At 45.0% G+C, this 18,038-nt stretch overlaps 1 pseudogene; it reads right to left on the minus strand.

Annotated features, from left to right (window-relative positions):
• Positions 1-2,550: 2,550 nt before the first annotated feature.
• Positions 2,551-2,670, minus strand: LOC134943881 (5S ribosomal RNA; annotated as a pseudogene).
• Between the last annotated feature and the right edge of the window lie 15,368 nt (positions 2,671-18,038).

Raw genomic sequence — 18,038 nt, forward strand, 5'->3', positions numbered from 1 at the left:
TCTTAACTGTTTTGGGACATTTAAACACAGGTGCCTTGGTTTTTAACACAGGCTCTGCTGAATCCTCTAAGGATAGAATTGCTTTCATTGCTTTAATTAACTCAGCTATATCCACTGAGCTGAGACCCTCCTCCTCCTCTTCGTATGTCGAAGTAGAATTAATTGAGCTTTCATCCTCCAATGACTCCTCATCTGAACTATGTTTAGCCTGTAAAGGTGAAGATTTACTTACCACTGGCTTATCAGCCTGTTTCTATTGAGAGGCAGCAGCTGGAAGTGATACACCACAGGTGGGAAGCTGCATGTAAGGGTTAATCGTGTAACTTATCCCCGGTACAGGAGTTGGAGGAATTATCCTTTCAGCTATACTGGATAAAGTCTGTGCAAACATAGCCCAAGGTGGATCAATCTGCACCTGAATCTGCCTTGTATTTTTCAAGAACCCCTGGTGAAAGCTAAAACAATTTGCACACAAAACATCCTGAACCAGATCCTGAGAGGATAACACAGCTTTGCAAGACAAACATGATATGAGTGTTAGTGTTGCTGTGAGTGTATCTTCCTCACCTTTGCCGCTCTTAGACATGATAAATAATCAACACTTCCACAGTGTACTACACAATTTGTGTCTGTAATCACTTTAAGCTTTTTAAAGTGACATACAATCTGTCCCTACCCATGCACCAGCACTGAGAATTGGAATAGAACAAAACTAACAGAATATAGTAAAGTCAGCAATCACACTAGCAGTCAGTCACATGTTATAGATTAGTATAATAAGCAATATGAGCACATCATCTACAACTACATTTTAAGTATGTAGGAGAACATATTACTGAATCATGTTTAAACAGATCTACCGTATTCAGATGAATTGCGAAAGAAACAACAGTAAATGTATACAGACTCATATGCAATAGGTACTTATCTAACTATTCATACTCAAAAAGGTAGCTAGAGACTTAGGCCCTCATTCCGAGTTGTTCGCTCGCTAGCTGCTTTTAGCAGCCGTGCAAACACTAAGCCGCCGCCGTCTGGGAGTGTATCTTAGCTTAGCAGAAGTGCGAACGAAAGGATCGCAGCACTGCTGCAAAAAAGGATTGTGTAGTTTCTGAGCAGCTCCAGACCTACTTCTAGCTTGCGATCACTTCAGACTATTTAGTTCCTGTTTTGACGTCACGAACATGCCCTGCGTTCGGCCAGCCACGCCTGCGTTTCCCCAGGCACGCCTGCGTTTGTATCTGACACGCCTGCGTTTTTACACACATTCCCCGAAAACAGTCAGTTACCTCCCAGAAACACCCACTTCCTGTCAATCACTCTGCGATTGAAAAGCGTCGCTAGACCTTGTGTGAAACTTCATCGGCTGTTGTGAAAGTACGTCGCATGTGCGCATTGCGTCCCATACGCATGCGCAGAAGTGGCGCTTTTTTACCTAATCCCTGCACTGCGAACGAAAACAGCTAGCGAACAACTCAGAATGACCCCCTTAGTGCTGTATAACCTGTACTCAGTAGAGTGGGATACAGGGAGACTCATCTCGCTTCCAGGACCGATCAATACATTAGCAAACGCTGAGTAGATCCAGACGCTACTAGTGTACACTGCCGCTCCATGAACATATAGTGAACACAGACGCACCAGTTACACAGCCGGCTATGCTGCGACTGGGTCCCCTTCGTGTACAGCATCTGAGACGGAAGCAGGAAACAGTCCATGTCGGGAGACTCGGAGGAAACTGGTCATGAACCGGGGGGGAGGGGTGACCAGAAAAGCGTCTGACTCCCCACTGCTGACATCAACCCTAGGGATCGCGGCCTCATACTATTCCTGGAGCCTATGATCCCTAAGGCCTAGCACTGGTGCACCCGAGGTGGCAGCCGCGTCAGCGACTGTTTGGTACTCTCCTCCCAAAACAGTGCGGCTGTGTCCGTATTCCCCTTCTAAGTGGAACTGATGCCTTACCTTCTCCCCATGCTCCGGCGACAGCCAGGTAACGTCTGCTGGACCTGCTAGTATATGCGACACAGACACCCGCCAAAACAGCACTGTACTCGTGGGAAAGCGAGTTGCGACCCGGGGGAGAGTTGTTGGAGCGATTCTTTTTAAGGTCTGTATAAGTTGCTACTTAGACTAAAGGAAACCAACAGAAGAGAGTTGGAAAGTAGACTCTTGTGTGGGAGCACACAATTCAGAGGATTGGGTATATATTAATCAATACTGATAAAACATGATTTTATTAATTAATTGTTAAAAAAGATAATTGTCGGAGTGCATTATAAATAAATGGTGTAGCTACGCGAAAATATAACACAATATTCTATATAATTATGGTGGTTTTCAATACCACTATGAGAACCGGAAGTTAGAATCTCTGGCCTCGTGGTTTTACTGAGATCACAGTAGCACTTCTGTAAAGTGTATGACCATCATTTATTCTACAGCAATCCTATTCAGGATTATTTAGTCGTAGAGAATTAAATCATAAGTCATACAAAACCGAGTCCTAATTGGTATTATTAGGGATCACTCTAGATCGGGCAGAAGAATATTTTGCAGTACCAGGGTGTTCCAGGGTGGTCTCCCATCCGAGTACTGACCCGGCCCTCCACTGCTTGGCTTCCAAGATCAGACGAGATCGGGCATCTCCAGTGGGGTATGTCCGCAATTTTAATCTGCCCGTTCAGTCAATCCCAATACCCGTATTGCCACAATGATGATCTAAATCAATCGTATGTGAGATATCTGGATCTCATGTCCTTAGAGATGAAATTCTGGCAAAATTGATCATATACAGTAATCAAGTACCAGGGCATCCACTATGAATGTGGACAAAATTATGGTAAGAACAGTAAGCATATACAGGGATTTCTATTGCTACTTAGAAAGATTGCTCAGAAAAATAGTAAGACTTTAAAAATAAAATAAGAAAGCTTAGGGCTGCTAAAAACCAGCGGCCCTCTGAACATGGTCCGGCTCCTGCCACACCAAACAAAAAACTGATTTGCCTGAGCCAGGAGGCGGGGATATATGGATGGGCCCATTGCATGCTGAGAGGCCGGAAAGCCTTGACCGATTGGTGCAAATCCGCTGTCGCGCCATCATATCCCAATGTTATCCTGTGGATAACCTGTGGACCCTGCCGGAGAAAACAGGGGTGTGACTCGTGGCCGCAGCACTCCCACAAAGCCACGCCTCCTGTTCCATAGATGATGCTCCCTTTCCGTTCACGCGCTGCTTTGCCGAGCAAGGGAGTCCCGCATTGCCACCTCCAGATGTTGGGAGATATGCATTGGCATAAGGCTAAAGGTTAATTTATTTGATCTCATTACAGTGCTCCCTACATTTAATCCCAGTCTCACACTATGGTAGACCAACATCACACTCATTTCAGTTGTGTCATTATTTTGCAGTGGTTGATGCTGTATCCACCAGCTATATATTTTCAGACCATATTCTTGCCAAACGTATTACTGCTTTCTTCTCATCGGAAAATGTGTGGTGAGGAACAGATCAGGGATCTCATGGTAACGCTTTTTTTTTTTTTTTGTAAGTTACAGATGTGTGTAATTTACAGCAAATGCCACATTAATGTTCAGGAAAATTTTCCTGGCTAAAAAAATAAATAAAATATATATATGTATCACAATTTTCTTCATGCAACATAAATCTATGTCACTATCCAATCAATGATGGGTTATTTGAAAGATGACCTTGTCACAGATTTATTAGGGCTATGATACCTTTTCATCAAGTATAATTAAATTAGAGGTGTACAAGCTATCAACGTCTGCTAAAAATAAACTGTAATCCATCATACAGATTAATTTTAGATTGTTTTGGTAGAACAAGTCATAAAGAAAACTTACAACACAGATTGTTTTCACATTATTTTTGTATTGTGTACAGTAACATAGTCAGCAACCTCTTTACCAGGGAAAGCTTTCAGTACTATGAAGGACCACCTTTGTCATTTGATTGGATTTAATGGATTTAACAAGCTGTTAGAAACATTACTTAGAGATTCTGGTCCTTGTTGAGTTAATACAGATTTATGTTGCAAATCTCCCATTCCACCACATCCCAAGTGCTATATTGTACTGAGATATGGCAATTGCCTAGGCCACTGGAGTACACTGTCATGTTGGTGTAACCCGCTTGGGATGACCTATGCTTTATGACATGATGCATTATACAACTGAAAGGAGTGTCGTATTGGGGCATGAAGGGCCCACCAGGGATATGCAGTGGTAGGGGCCCATGTACCAATGTTTAGGGGTTTGGCCAGCCACCACATTGGTTTGCCTAACCATTAATGAGTGCATTGTCTGGACCCCTCGATAACTATATATAGTAAATACTGATAGCGCATACGATGTACCAGATTAATAGCAGCAATGCACTGCAGAGAATATACCAGTGAAAAGTAACATATGAATAATGTATAATTCAAGTATAAAGTCTGGAACCTGATACCTAGAGCAGGAGGAGGGGCCCTCATGCAGTGGGGCCCACCAGGGGTTTCCCCTGCACCCCAGTCCAACCCTAAATAAATGCATATGGTTAGCTACAGTATTCATGTAGGCTGTATCATTTTAATGAAGCCAAAATGCTATTATGGGATATTTGAACGAACAAGCAAAGTTATCACAGTCTTCCACTATCCAGTTTGTTGAGCCTCACTTCCTTGTTCTTAGCTGACAGGAGTGTAATCCGGTGTCGTTTCCTGCTCCTGTACACCATATAGTCCATGGTTTGATTTACTGTGCAAACAGATATGCTTTCTGCATGCTACTAGTGTAACACATGCTTATTTATCTGTACACCCTAGAGCAGGCCTGGCCAACCTGTGGCTCTCCAGCTGTTGTGAAACTACAAGTCCCAGCATGCCCTGCCAGTTTTTCTCTTAATAAATGCTAGAACTGTGGCAGGGCATGCTGGGATGTGTAGTTTCACAACATCTGGAGAGCCACAGGTTGGCCAGGGCTGCCCTAGAGATTTGTGTATGATAAACCCAGAAGATCAGCAGTTTCTGACATACTCAAAGTATGAAATACAGTATGGCACCAGCAATCATTCCATATACTGTAGTCCACTATATCTTTTCTGTCAAATTCTGGTGTTTGTCTGCAAGCGTGTTGGCATTGAGTTGCTGCCACGTGATTAGATACTGGCATGTGTAGAATAAAGTGGCCACTGAGTGTATGCGTGCACTATCCATCCTGCACATTATAAGTGACAGCAGCCTTTGCTATTGTGTGGTGGTCCATGTGTCATGAAAAATCAGAGACCGTTTGCATGAAACTGACAGAAAAAATCTGAAAATTTATCAATAAGCTGTATTTTCTGTGGGTTGTGTCTCATAACACGTGGGATTCAATTGGAAAAGACAATTATAATAGAGATTATATTTATATTCCCTGTACTAAAATGGGTTATCTGTTTTGCAAGTGCCATAGTATTGCCTTATGAAATGAACAAGTGGTATATAGGGTTCCTGTTTCTACTGTAAAAAACTCTCAATCAATTTCCAAAAAACAGATGCGGTTGTGAACATTGTGATGCTTCATATTATGTTATCTCTGACCATTTCAAAGCTAAGCATTTACCAGATAAGCAGGAGTGACAATTGAATACAATAAGGTACTTAGACATTAGTTAAATGCACATCAAGGCCTCATTGAGACACATGAATTGAGAAATGGATTTAAGCCATGGAAAGTGACGTGTGCTATGGATGGGTTTAGTGATGTATTTGTAATGTGCTTCCATGCGTTGTGTGCTTTTACCGATACAATCTATTGTGCTAATACTGCACACTGACCCAGGAGAAATAAGGCAAACTCCATTCAAAACCTTTAAAAAAAAAGTAAGACTTTATACTGCAATGGAAGGACAAGCAACGTCCTCTTTTCTGTAATAACTTCTTTGCAATACCGTAGGAAAGAGTCCCGGTGGTTCCAAACTTCTTCCATTTACGGATTATGTAGGCCACTGTGCTCATTGGGACCTACAGAGCAACAGATATTTTTCTGTACCCTTCCCCAGATTTGTGCCTCGAGACAATCCTGTCTTGGAGGTCTACAGACAATTCCTTTGACTTCATGCTTGGTTTGTGCCCAGACATGCACTCTCAAGTGTGGGGCCTTATATAGACCGGTGTGTGCCTTTCCAAATCATGTCCAATCAACTGAATTTACCACAGATGGACTCCAAGTAAGCTGTAGGAACATCTCAAGGATGATCAGTGGAAACAGGATGCACCTGAGCTCAATTTTGAGCTTCATGACAAAGGCTGTGAATACTTATGTACATGTGATTTATTAGATCTTTATTCCTAATAAATTTGCAAATTCTAAAAAAACTTTTTTCATGTTGTCATTATGGGGTATTGTGTGTAACATTTTTAATGGAAAAAAATAATTTATTCCATTTTGGAATAAGGCTGTAACAAACCAAAATGTGGAAAAAGTGAAGCGCTGTGAATACTTTCCAGATGCACTTTATGGTATTGCACAGACACAGGAAAGCAATGCCATATGTAACCCTCCCCTACTCTGAGGGTAACTAAAGTGCCTCCACCCAAGCTATATATATATATTTGTATACAGGCTTGCTTGGGAAAGCCTAGCATTAATGTGTGATGGGTATGAATGTGTAAATATATTACTATTGTTTAAATCAAGCATATAAATATACCTTTACTCTTCTTCTAGGATCTTCAGATCGAGCTGGAATATGTACGAAACGTCTTACAGGTAAGTACCAGAATGTTTAATAAAATTGGCTAATGTAGCAATATTCAGACATTTCATTACAATTCAATTCCGATTGACAAAACAGCTAAATTGATCACTAAATATATTAAGAAGATAACTATACAGATATCCTTGCATGCAATATAAAAAACCAGTATGAATAAAACCCTACTTGTCAAAAAAATACCTCAACATCCAAAGTATCTAATTACCCGGGTAATAAAGTTTAGGTAAACTGCAGTTACATATGCATATGCCGTTGGGGCCCATATTGAAGTGCTCTGGAATTGTACATAACTGGTAGTCTCTTCATTAGAGTATTCAAAATCTACTTGCTGTGGAAATCCTAAACCTCCTTTGTTGAACTGTATAGTTGTGTATTTTATCTAGAAACACAGTTTACATTTTCAGCTGTCTAGTGTTTTCCTCAAAGTTTTAATACTGTAACTTTCCTAAGCAACACTGTATCCTTATATCACATAGCCCAGAGACAGTCATTTACACACCAGCTTAGCTCCTGTCTTATCAGTCACTGCTCTGCTACTTTATATAGGACTTCACCCTTGTTTTAACAATAAATGATACTTTTCTGTAGGTATACAGCTTACTATCCTCCTCTTAGTGACATGGAATAGCTCTCCCCCAACCAGGGCCGGCCCAAGCCTACATTTTTTGGTAAGCGAATATAGATTGTGGAGCCCCCCCCCCCCCCCCCCCAATGGATGATGGAAGATACTATACACTCAAAAGCTTTAACCGCATTAAGCGAAATATGGGTGTAATCAACTGTCTACCATAAAGTTAAAACTTTGCACGATATTCAATAATCTGATCTCAACCCACTCAGGCATGCATTTCACTTGCTGAAAACAAAGATAAATGCAAGACACAAAAACCAACAACTGAAAACAGCTGCAAAGCATAACAAAGGAGAAAACACAGCATTAGGTGATTCTCAGCAAAGTATTACAAATGAACGTAGGGAACTTTGCATAAAAACGGCTGCAATTTGGATGAACAAGCTGACCGACCAGCCAGGGGATGATGGAACAACCCCACCAACATGGGGACTGTTGTGAAGTATATACAGGTGAATATTTTAGATATATATACACACAGTGGTTGAAGTGGAAATTTTGAAGTGGGGGTATGGAAAAGTTAAGGATGCAAGGGAAAATGGGGCGTGGCTACTCAAAGGGGGCGTGTACAGTGTATTAGAACCCCTTATACTATCTAGTACTGGTGCCCCTTTCAGCTTATAGCACACGGTACGAGCCAAAATTCACATTATAGCAAATGGTACGAGCCGAAATTCACATTATAGCACACTGAATAAGCCAAAATTCACATTAGAGCACACTGAATGAGCCGAAATTCACATTATAGCACACTGAATGAGCCGAAATTCACATTATAGCACACTGAATGAGCCGAAATTCACATTATAGCACACTGAATGAGCCGAAATTCACATTATAGCACACTGAATGAGCTGAAATTGTGACAGGAGGGACAGCCAGAGTGACAGCAGGGACAGGGAGAGTGACTTCAGGGAGAGAGAGAGAGATGACAGGGAGAGTGACAGCAGGGAGAGAGTGACGAGAGTAACAGCAGGGAGAGAGTGACGAGAGTAACAGCAGGGAGAGAGAGTGACGAGAGTGACAGCAGGGAGTGACGAGAGTGAAAGTAACGACAGGGAGAGAGGGTGACAGCAGGGGCACATTACCTGACTTGGTGCGGTGAGGTCCCTCTAACCGCCATTTTTTGCGTGTGTGTGGCTGGTGGTGGTGAGGGGTTGGTGGCCAGGGGCGTAACTAGACCTTTATGGGCCCCATAGCAAAATTTTGAAAGGGCCCCCGTGTGCTTCGCAAGTCCACCGTGGATCTAGAGAAGTACCGGAGTGGAGGACAGAGCAGGCTACAGCATCATGTACAGGCTACAGCATCATGATTTTTTCTCTGACGTCCTAAGTGGATGCTGGGGACTCCGTCAGGACCATGGGGATTAGCGGCTCCGCAGGAGACAGGGCACAAAACTAAAGCTTTAGGATCAGGTGGTGTGTACTGGCTCCTCCCCCTATGACCCTCCTCCAAGCCTCAGTTAGGTTTTTGTGCCCGTCCGAGCAGGGTGCAATCTAGGTGGCTCTCTTAAGGAGCTGCTTAGAAAAAGTTTTTAGGTTTCTTATTTTCAGTGAGTCCTGCTGGCAACAGGCTCACTGCATCGAGGGACTTAGGGGAGAGAAGTTCAACTCACCTGCGTGCAGGATGGATTGGCTTCTTAGGCTACTGGACACCATTAGCTCCAGAGGGAGTCGGAACACAGGTCTCACCCTGGGGTTCGTCCCGGAGCCGCGCCGCCGACCCCCCTTGCAGATGCTGAAGATTGAAGGTCCAGAAACCGGCGGCAGAAGGCTTTTCAGTCTTCATGAAGGTAGCGCACAGCACTGCAGCTGTGCGCCATTGTTGTCACACACTTCACACCAACGGTCACGGAGGGTGCAGGGCGTTGCTGGGGGCGCCCTGGGCAGCAATGTATAATACCTTATTCTGGCTAAAAATACATCACATATAGCCCCTGGAGGCTATATGGATGTATTTAACCCCTGCCAGGTCTCAGAAAAACGGGAGAAGAAGCCCGCCGAAAAGGGGGCGGGGCCTATTCTCCTCAGCACACAGCGCCATTTTCCCTCACAGAAAGGCTGGTGGGAAGGCTCCCAGGCTCTCCCCTGCACTGCACTACAGAAACAGGGTTAAAACAGAGAGGGGGGGCACTTATTTGACGATATGTATATATATATATTAAAATGCTATAAGGGAAAAACACTTATATAAAGGTTGTCCCTGTATAATATAGCGTTTTTGGTGTGTGCTGGCAAACTCTCCCTCTGTCTCCCCAAAGGGCTAGTGGGGTCCTGTCCTCTATCAGAGCATTCCCTGTGTGTGTGCTGTGTGTCGGTACTTGTGTGTCGACATGTATGAGGACGATGTTGGTGAGGAGGCGGAGCAATTGCCGGTAATGGTGATGTCACTCTCTAGGGAGTCGACACCGGAATGGATGGCTTATTTAAGGAATTACGTGATAATGTCAACACGCTGCAAGGTCGGTTGACGACATGAGACGGCCGGCAAACCAATTAGTACCTGTCCAGGCGTCTAAAACACCGTCAGGGGCGTTAAAACGTCCTTTTACCTCAGTCGGTCGACACAGACACAGACACGGACACTGACTCCAGTGTCGACGGTGAAGAAACAAACGTATTTTCCTTTAGGGCCACACGTTACTTGTTAAGGGCAATGAAGGAGATGTTACATATTTCTGATACTACAAGTACCACAAAAAAGGGTATTATGTGGAGTGTGAAAAAACTACATGTGGTTTTTCCTGAATCAGATAAATTAAATGAAGTGTGTGATGATGCGTGGGTTTCCCCCGATAGAAAATTATTGGCGGTATACCCTTTTCCCGCCAGAAGTTATGGCGCGTTGGGAAACACACCTTAGGGTGGATAAGGCGCTCACACGCTTATAAAAACAAGTGGCGTTACCGTCTCCAGATACGGACGCCCTCAAGGAGCCAACTGATAGGAGGTTGGAAAATATCCTAAAAAGTATATACACACATACTGGTGTTATACTGCGACCAGCGATCGCCTCAGCCTGGATGGGCAGCGCTGGGGTGGCTTGGTCGGATTCCCTGACTGGAAATATTGATACCCTTGACAGGGACAGTATTTTATTGACTATAGAGCATTTAAAAGATGCATTTCTATATATGCGAAACTCTGGCATCAAGAGTAAGTGCGATGTCCATATCTGCCAGACGATGTTTATGGACACGACAGTGGTCAGGTGATGCAGATTCCAAACGGCACATGGAAGTATTGCCGTATAAAGGGGAGGAGTTATTTGGGGTCGGTCCATCGGACCTGGTGGCCACGGCAACAGCTAGAAAATCCACCTTTTTTACCCCAAGTCACATCTCAGCAGAAAAAGACATAGGCCCTCATTCCGAGTTGTTCGCTCGGTATTTTTCATCGCATCGCAGTGAAAATCCGCTTAGTACGCATGCGCAATGTTCGCACTGCGACTGCGCCAAGTAACTTTACTATGAAGAAAGTATTTTTACTCACGGCTTTTTCTTCGCTCCGGCGATCGTAATGTGATTGACAGGAAATGGGTGTTACTGGGCGGAAACACGGCGTTTCAGGGGCGTGTGGCTGAAAACGCTACCGTTTCCGGAAAAAACGCAGGAGTGGCCGGAGAAACGGTGGGAGTGCCTGGGCGAACGCTGGGTGTGTTTGTGACGTCAACCAGGAACGACAAGCACTGAACTGATCGCACAGGCAGAGTAAGTCTGGAGCTACTCTGAAACTGCTAAGTAGTTAGTAATCGCAATATTGCGAATACATCGGTCGCAATTTTAAGAAGCTAAGATTCACTCCCAGTAGGCGGCGGCTTAGCGTGTGTAACTCTGCTAAATTCGCCTTGCGACCGATCAACTCGGAATGAGGGCCCTAGTCTTTTCAGCCTCAGTCCTTTCGTCCCCATAATATCTGCCCAGGGATAGAGGTAAGGGAAGAAGACTGCAGCAGGCAGCCCATTCCCAGGAACAGAAGCCTTCCACCGCTTCTGCCAAGTCCTCAGCATGACGCTGGGGCCGTACAAACAGGTGCGGTGGGGGGTCGTCTCAAGAGTTTCAGCACGCAGTGGGCTCACTCGCAAGTGGACCCCTGGATCCTACAAGTAGTATCCCAGGGGTACAGATTGGAAATTCGAGACGTCTCCCCCTAGCAGGTTCCTGAAGTTTGCTTTACCAACGTCTACCTCCGACAGGGAGGCAGTATTGGAAACAATTCACAAGCTGTATTCCCAGCAGGTGATAATCAAAGTACCCCTCCTACAACAAGTAAAGGGGTATTATTCCACACTATATTGTGGTACTGAAGCCAGACGGCTCGGTGAGACCTATTCTAAATGGAGTCACTCAGAGCAGTGATAGCGAACCAGGAAGAAGGGGACTATATGGTGTCCCTGGACATCAAGGATGCTTACCTCCATGTCCAAATTTGCCCTTCTCACAAAGGGTACCTCAGGTTCGTGGTACAAAACTGTCACTATCAGTTTCAGACGCTGCCGTTTGGATTGTCCACGGCACCCCGGGTCTTTACCAAGGTAATGGCCGAAATGATGATTCTTCTTCAAAGAAAAGGCGTCTTAATTATCCCTTACTTGGACGATCTCCTGATAAGGGCAAGGTCCAGAGAACAGTTGGAGGTCTGAGTAGCACTATCTCAAGTAGTTCTACGACAGCACGGGTGGATTCTAAATATTCCAAAATCGCAGCTGTCTCCGACGACACGTCTGCTGTCCCTAGGGATGATTCTGGACACAGTCCAGAAAAAGGTGTTTCTCCCGGAGGAGAAAGCCAGGGAGTTATCCGAGCTAGTCAGGAACCTCCAAAAACCAGGAAAAGTGTCAGTGCATCATTGCACAAGGGTCCTGGGAAAAATGGTGGCTTCTTACGAAGCGATTCCATTCGGCAGATTTCACGCAAGAACTTTTCAGTGGGATCCGCTGGAAAAATGGTCCGGATCGCATCTTCAGATGCATCAGCGGATAACCCTGTCTCCAAGGACAAGGGTGTCTCTTCTGTGGTGGCTGCAGAGTGCTCATCTACTAAAGTGCCACAGTTATGCATTCAGGACTGGGTCCTGGTGACCACGGATTCCAACTTGAAAGGCTGGGGAGCAGTCACACAGGAAAAAAATTTCCAGGGAGTGTGATCAAGTCTGGGGACTTCTCTCTGCATAAATATACTGGAGCTAAGAGCAATTTACAATGCTCTAAGCTTAGCAAGACCTCTGCTTCAAGGTCAGCCGGTATTGATCCAGTGGGACAACATCACGGCAGTCGCCCACGTAAACAGACAGGGCGGCACAAGAAGCAGGAGGACAATGGCAGAAACTGCAAGGATTCTTCGCTGGGCGGAAAATCATGTGATAGCACTGTCAGCAGTTTTCATTCCGGGAGTGGACAACTGGGAAGCAGACTTCCTCAGCACGACCTCCACCCGGGAGAGTGGGGACTTCATCGAGAAGTTTTTTTCCACATGATTGTGCACCGTTGGGAAAGACCAAAGGTGGACATGATGGCGTCCCGCCTGAACAAAAAACTGGACAGGTATTGCGCCAGGTCAGGAGACCCTCAGGAAATAGCTGTGGACGTTCTGGTAACACCATGGGTGTACCAGTCGGTGTATGTGTTCCCTCCTCTGCTTCTCATACCAAAGGTACTGAGAATTATAAGACGTAGAGGAGTAAGAACTATACTCGTGGCTCCGGATGGGACAAGAAGGACTTGGTACCCGGAACTTCATGAGATGCTCACAGAGGACTCAGGGCCTCTGCCGATAAGAAGTGACTTGCTTCAGCAAGTACCATGTCTGTTCCAAGACTTACCGCGGGTGCGTTTGACGGCATGGCGGTTGAACGCCGGATCCTAAGGAAAAAAAGGCATTCCGGAAGAGGTCATTCCTACCCTGGTCAAAGCCAGGAAGGAGGTGACCGCACAACATTATCACCACATGTGGCGAAAATATGTTGCGTGGTGTGAGGCCAGGAAGGCCCCACGAAGAAATTTCAACTCGGTCGATTCCTGCATTTCCTGCAAACAGGAGTGTCTATGGGCCTCAAATTGGGGTCCATTAAGGTTCAAATTTCGGCCCTGTCGATTTTCTTCCAGAAAGAATTGGCTTCAGTTCCTGAAGTCCAGAAATTTGACAAGGGAGTACTGCATATACAACCCCCTTTTGTGCCTCCAGTGGCACTGTGGGATCTCAACGTAGTCCTGGGATTCCTCAAATCACGTTGGTTTAAACCGCTCAAATCTGTGGATTTGAAATATCTCACATGGAAAGTGACCATGATGTTGGCCCTGGCCTCGGCCAGGCGAGTGTCAGAATTGGCGGCTTTGTCTCACAAAAGCCCATATCTGATTGTCCTTTCGGACAGGGCAGAGCTGCGGACTCGTCCCCAGTTTCTCCCTAAGGTGGTGTCAGCGTTTCATCTAAACCAGCTTATTGTGGTACCTGCGGCTACTAGAGACTTGGAGGACTCCAAGTTGCTAGATGTTGTCAGGGCCCTGAGAATATAGATTTCCAGGACGGCTGGAGTCAGGAAAACTGACTTGCTGTTATCCTGTATGCACCCAAAAAACTGGGTGCTCTTGCTTCTAAGCAGACGATTGCTAGTTGAATGTGTAGTACAATTCAGCTTGCACATTCTGTGGCAGGACTGCCACAGCCAAAATATATAAATGCCCATTCCACAAGGAAGGGGGCTCATCTTGGGCGACTGCCCGAGGGGTCTCGGCTTTACAACTTTGCCGAGCTGCTACTTGGTCAGGGGCACACCCTGGCTGAGGAGGACCTGGAGTTCTCTCACTCGGTGCTGCAGAGTCATCCGCACTCTCCCGCCCGTTTGGGAGCTTTGGTATAATCCCCATGGTCCTGACGGAGTCCCCAGCATCCACTTAGGACGTCAGAGAAAATAAGATTTTACTTACCGATAAATCTATTTCTCGTAGTCCGTAGTGGATGCTGGGCGCCCATCCCAAGTGCGGATTGTCTGCAATACTTGTACATAGTTGTTGTTACAAAAAAATCGGGTTGTTATTGTTGTGAGCCGTCTGTTCAGAGGCTCCTACGTTTGTCATACTGTTAACTGGGTTTAGATCACAAGTTATACGGTGTGATTGGTGTGGCTGGTATGAGTCTTACCCGGGATTCAATATCCTTCCTTATTGTGTACGCTCGTCCGGGCACAGTATCCTAACTGAGGCTTGGAGGAGGGTCATAGGGGGAGGAGCCAGTACACACCACCTGATCCTAAAGCTTTAGTTTTGTGCCCTGTCTCCTGCGGAGCCGCTAATCCCCATGGTCCTGACGGAGTCCCCAGCATCCACTACGGACTACGAGAAATAGATTTATCGGTAAGTAAAATCTTATTTTTTTTCATATACCGTATATAAAAATATATTCACTTGCATATTATATATATATATATATATATATAGACAGACTAGTCTATAATTATTACAGAGGGAGCAGTCTTCTGCACGTGTGCTGTTGCAATTTTTTCAGTGGGCAGGGGGCTCAAAACTTGCAGATGGCATGGTGGCCCCATCATTAATTATAATGCCACAGTGGAATTATAATTAATGAGGGGGCCATCTGCAAGTTTTGCGCCCCCTGCCCACTGAAAAAATTGCAACAGCAAACACCTGCAGAAGACTGCTCCCTCTGTAATAATTATAGACTAGTCTATATATATATAACTAGTCTATAATTATTATAGAGGGAGCAGTCTTCTGCAGGTGTTTGCTGCTGCAATTTTTTCAGTGGGCAGGGGGCTCAAAACTTGCAGATGGCCCCCTCATTAATTATAATTCCACTAGACTAGTCTGTCTATATATATATATATATATATATATATATATAATATGCAAGTGAATATATTTTTATATATATGAAAAAATTATTTTCATGATGCTGTAGCCTGCTCTGTCCTCCACTCCGGTACTTCTCTAGATCCACGGTGCTCTTGCGAAGCACACGGGGGCCCTTTCAAAATTTTGCTATGGGCCCATAAAGGTCGTTACGCCCCTGGCCACCAGCCCCTCACCGCCGCCAGCCACACACACGCAACAAATGGCGATCAGAGGGACCTTCGTCTTGCAGGAACTGTTGACACACCCCAGCCACATGAGGTCTAGCATTGTCTTGCATTAGGAGGAACCCAGGGCCAACCGCACCAGCATATGGTCTCACAAGGGGTCTGAGGATCTCATCTCGGTACCTAATGGCAGTCAGGCTACCTCTGGCGAGCACATGGAGGGCTGTGCGGCCCCCCAAAGAAATGCTACCCCACACCATTACTGACCGACTGCCAAACCGGTCATGCTGGAGGATGTTGCAGGCAGCAGAACGTTCTCCTTGGCGTCTCCAGACTCTGTCACATGTGCTCAGTGAGAACCTGCTTTCATCTGTGAAGAGCACAGGGCGCCAGTGGCGAATTTGCCAATCTTGGTGTTCTCTGGCAAATGCCAAACGTCCTGCACGGTGTTGGGCTGTAAGCACAACCCCCACCTGTGGACGTCAGGCCCTCATACCACCCTCATGGAGTCTGTTTCTGATCGTTTGAGTAGACACATGCACATTTGTGGCTTGCTGGAGGTCATTTTGCAGGGCTCTGACAGTGCTCCTCCTGTTCCTCCTTGCACAAAGGCGGAGGTAGCAGTCCTGCTGCTGGGTTGTTGTCCTCCTATGGCCTCCTCCACGTCTCCTGATGTACTGGCCTGTCTCCTGGTAGCGCCTCCATGCTCTGGACACTACGCTGACAGACACAGCAAACCTTCTTGCCACAGCTCGCATTGATGTGCCATCCTGGATGAGCTGCACTACCTGAGCCACTTGTGTGGGTTGTAGACTCTGTCTCATGCTACCACTAGAGTGAAAGCACCACCAGCTTTCAAAAGTGACCAAAACATCAGGCAGAAAGCATAGGAGCTGAGAAGTGGTCTGTGGTCACCACCTGCAGAACAACTCCTTTATTGGGGGTGTCTTGCTATTGCCTATAATTCCCACCTGTTGTCTATTCCCTTTGCACAACAGCATGTGAAATTGATTGTCAATCAGTGTTGCTTCCTAAGTGGACAGTTTGATTTCACAGAAGTGTGATTGACTTGGAGTTACATTGTGTTGTTTAAGTGTTCCCTTTATTTCTTTGAGCAGTGTATATACACGCACACACAAGAGAATATATGTTTATTTTATATACTTGCATATATATATATATATATATTATACAATGTAACTGGCACTCGCTGAATCCATACTATAACTGTCCCGATGCCCTCACATGCTGGATCACCAGCAATACATACACAGTTAGTAGGTGCGGCACTCGCAATAAAAGATGACAAACTCAGTGATCTCTTAATCAACGTTTCGGTTTTTACCGTCTTCAGGATATAAACAGCAAATTAAAAACGCTTACCTTTTATTGCTACATCACCCAGTGACAAGGACGCTCCACCTTTCTAATCATGAGGTGAAGGCACAGATCCTTTGTTATATGCGTTATATTGACGACCTGTTCTTGATCTGGCAAGGCCCTGAGGAAAATCTTAGATCATTAGTCAAACAGCATAATGACTCGATGAGTCCAGTTAAATTAACCTTAGAGATGAGTCAATCTCAGATTCATTTCCTCGATGTCCAGATTACTCATATTAATGATGGTCTTGTTACTTCGGTCTTTAATAAATCCACCGACCGTAACACAATTCTACACATTAGTAGCAACCATCCACGCGAGCTTAAGTTGGGTCTGCCTTATTCACAGATGGTTAGAGTATGCAGAATCAACTCTGATCCAGAAATAGTACGTAAACAACTTGATGAAACAGTACTAAAATTTATGGAGAGAGGTTATGATTACGAGAATCTTCTTAATATTAAAGAAAAGGTGTTAAAGCTGCATAGGAGTTCTCTGTTACGTAAAAAGGAGAAAGTGACGGCATCAGATAAATTTCCCATTGTTAACAGATATAATACTTTATCTCCTGTGATAAAAAAAATTACTAAAGATAGATGGCCAATTGTACAGATGGATACATCCTTGCATCTGGGTCAACATGCTATTATGCCATGCTATACCCGAGATAGAAATCTTATGGACTTACTCACGCTTACTGATATAACCGATTCTACTAAAGCTACCTATTTTCTTGCCAATAAAAAATGGGGGTTCTTTAGATGTACATGTACGGCATGTAGTTTTCTGATACCGGGGGATAAATTTCCCCATCCGCATTCGGGCAAAATGTACCAGATCAGACACCACCTCAACTGTAATAGTACTTTTGTAGTATACCAGATCTTATGCCCATGCGGGCTCTCGTACATTGGTAAGACCCAATGCAAGTTTAAAGAAAGGATGTCTGCTCACAGGTCTGCGATTAGAGCTGCGATCAATAGTGGAAAAAGTGAACAGCCGGTAGCCCGGCATTTCGCTGAGAATGGTCATACCCTGTCAAGTCTTAGGTATAGAATGATCGATCACATCCCTCCTCTGCGTAGGGGTGGTGATCGTAATCTCCTACTACTTAAACATGAAACCAAGTGGATCTATAGCAGGGCTGGCCAAACCGGTCCTCGAGATCTACCAACAGTTCATGTTTTCCAGGCCTCCTTGAGATCTGTAGAATTGTCAGTTAGGAA

This window comes from Pseudophryne corroboree, chromosome 1, assembly GCF_028390025.1.
Source record: "Pseudophryne corroboree isolate aPseCor3 chromosome 1, aPseCor3.hap2, whole genome shotgun sequence".
Lineage (NCBI taxonomy): Eukaryota > Metazoa > Chordata > Amphibia > Anura > Myobatrachidae > Pseudophryne > Pseudophryne corroboree.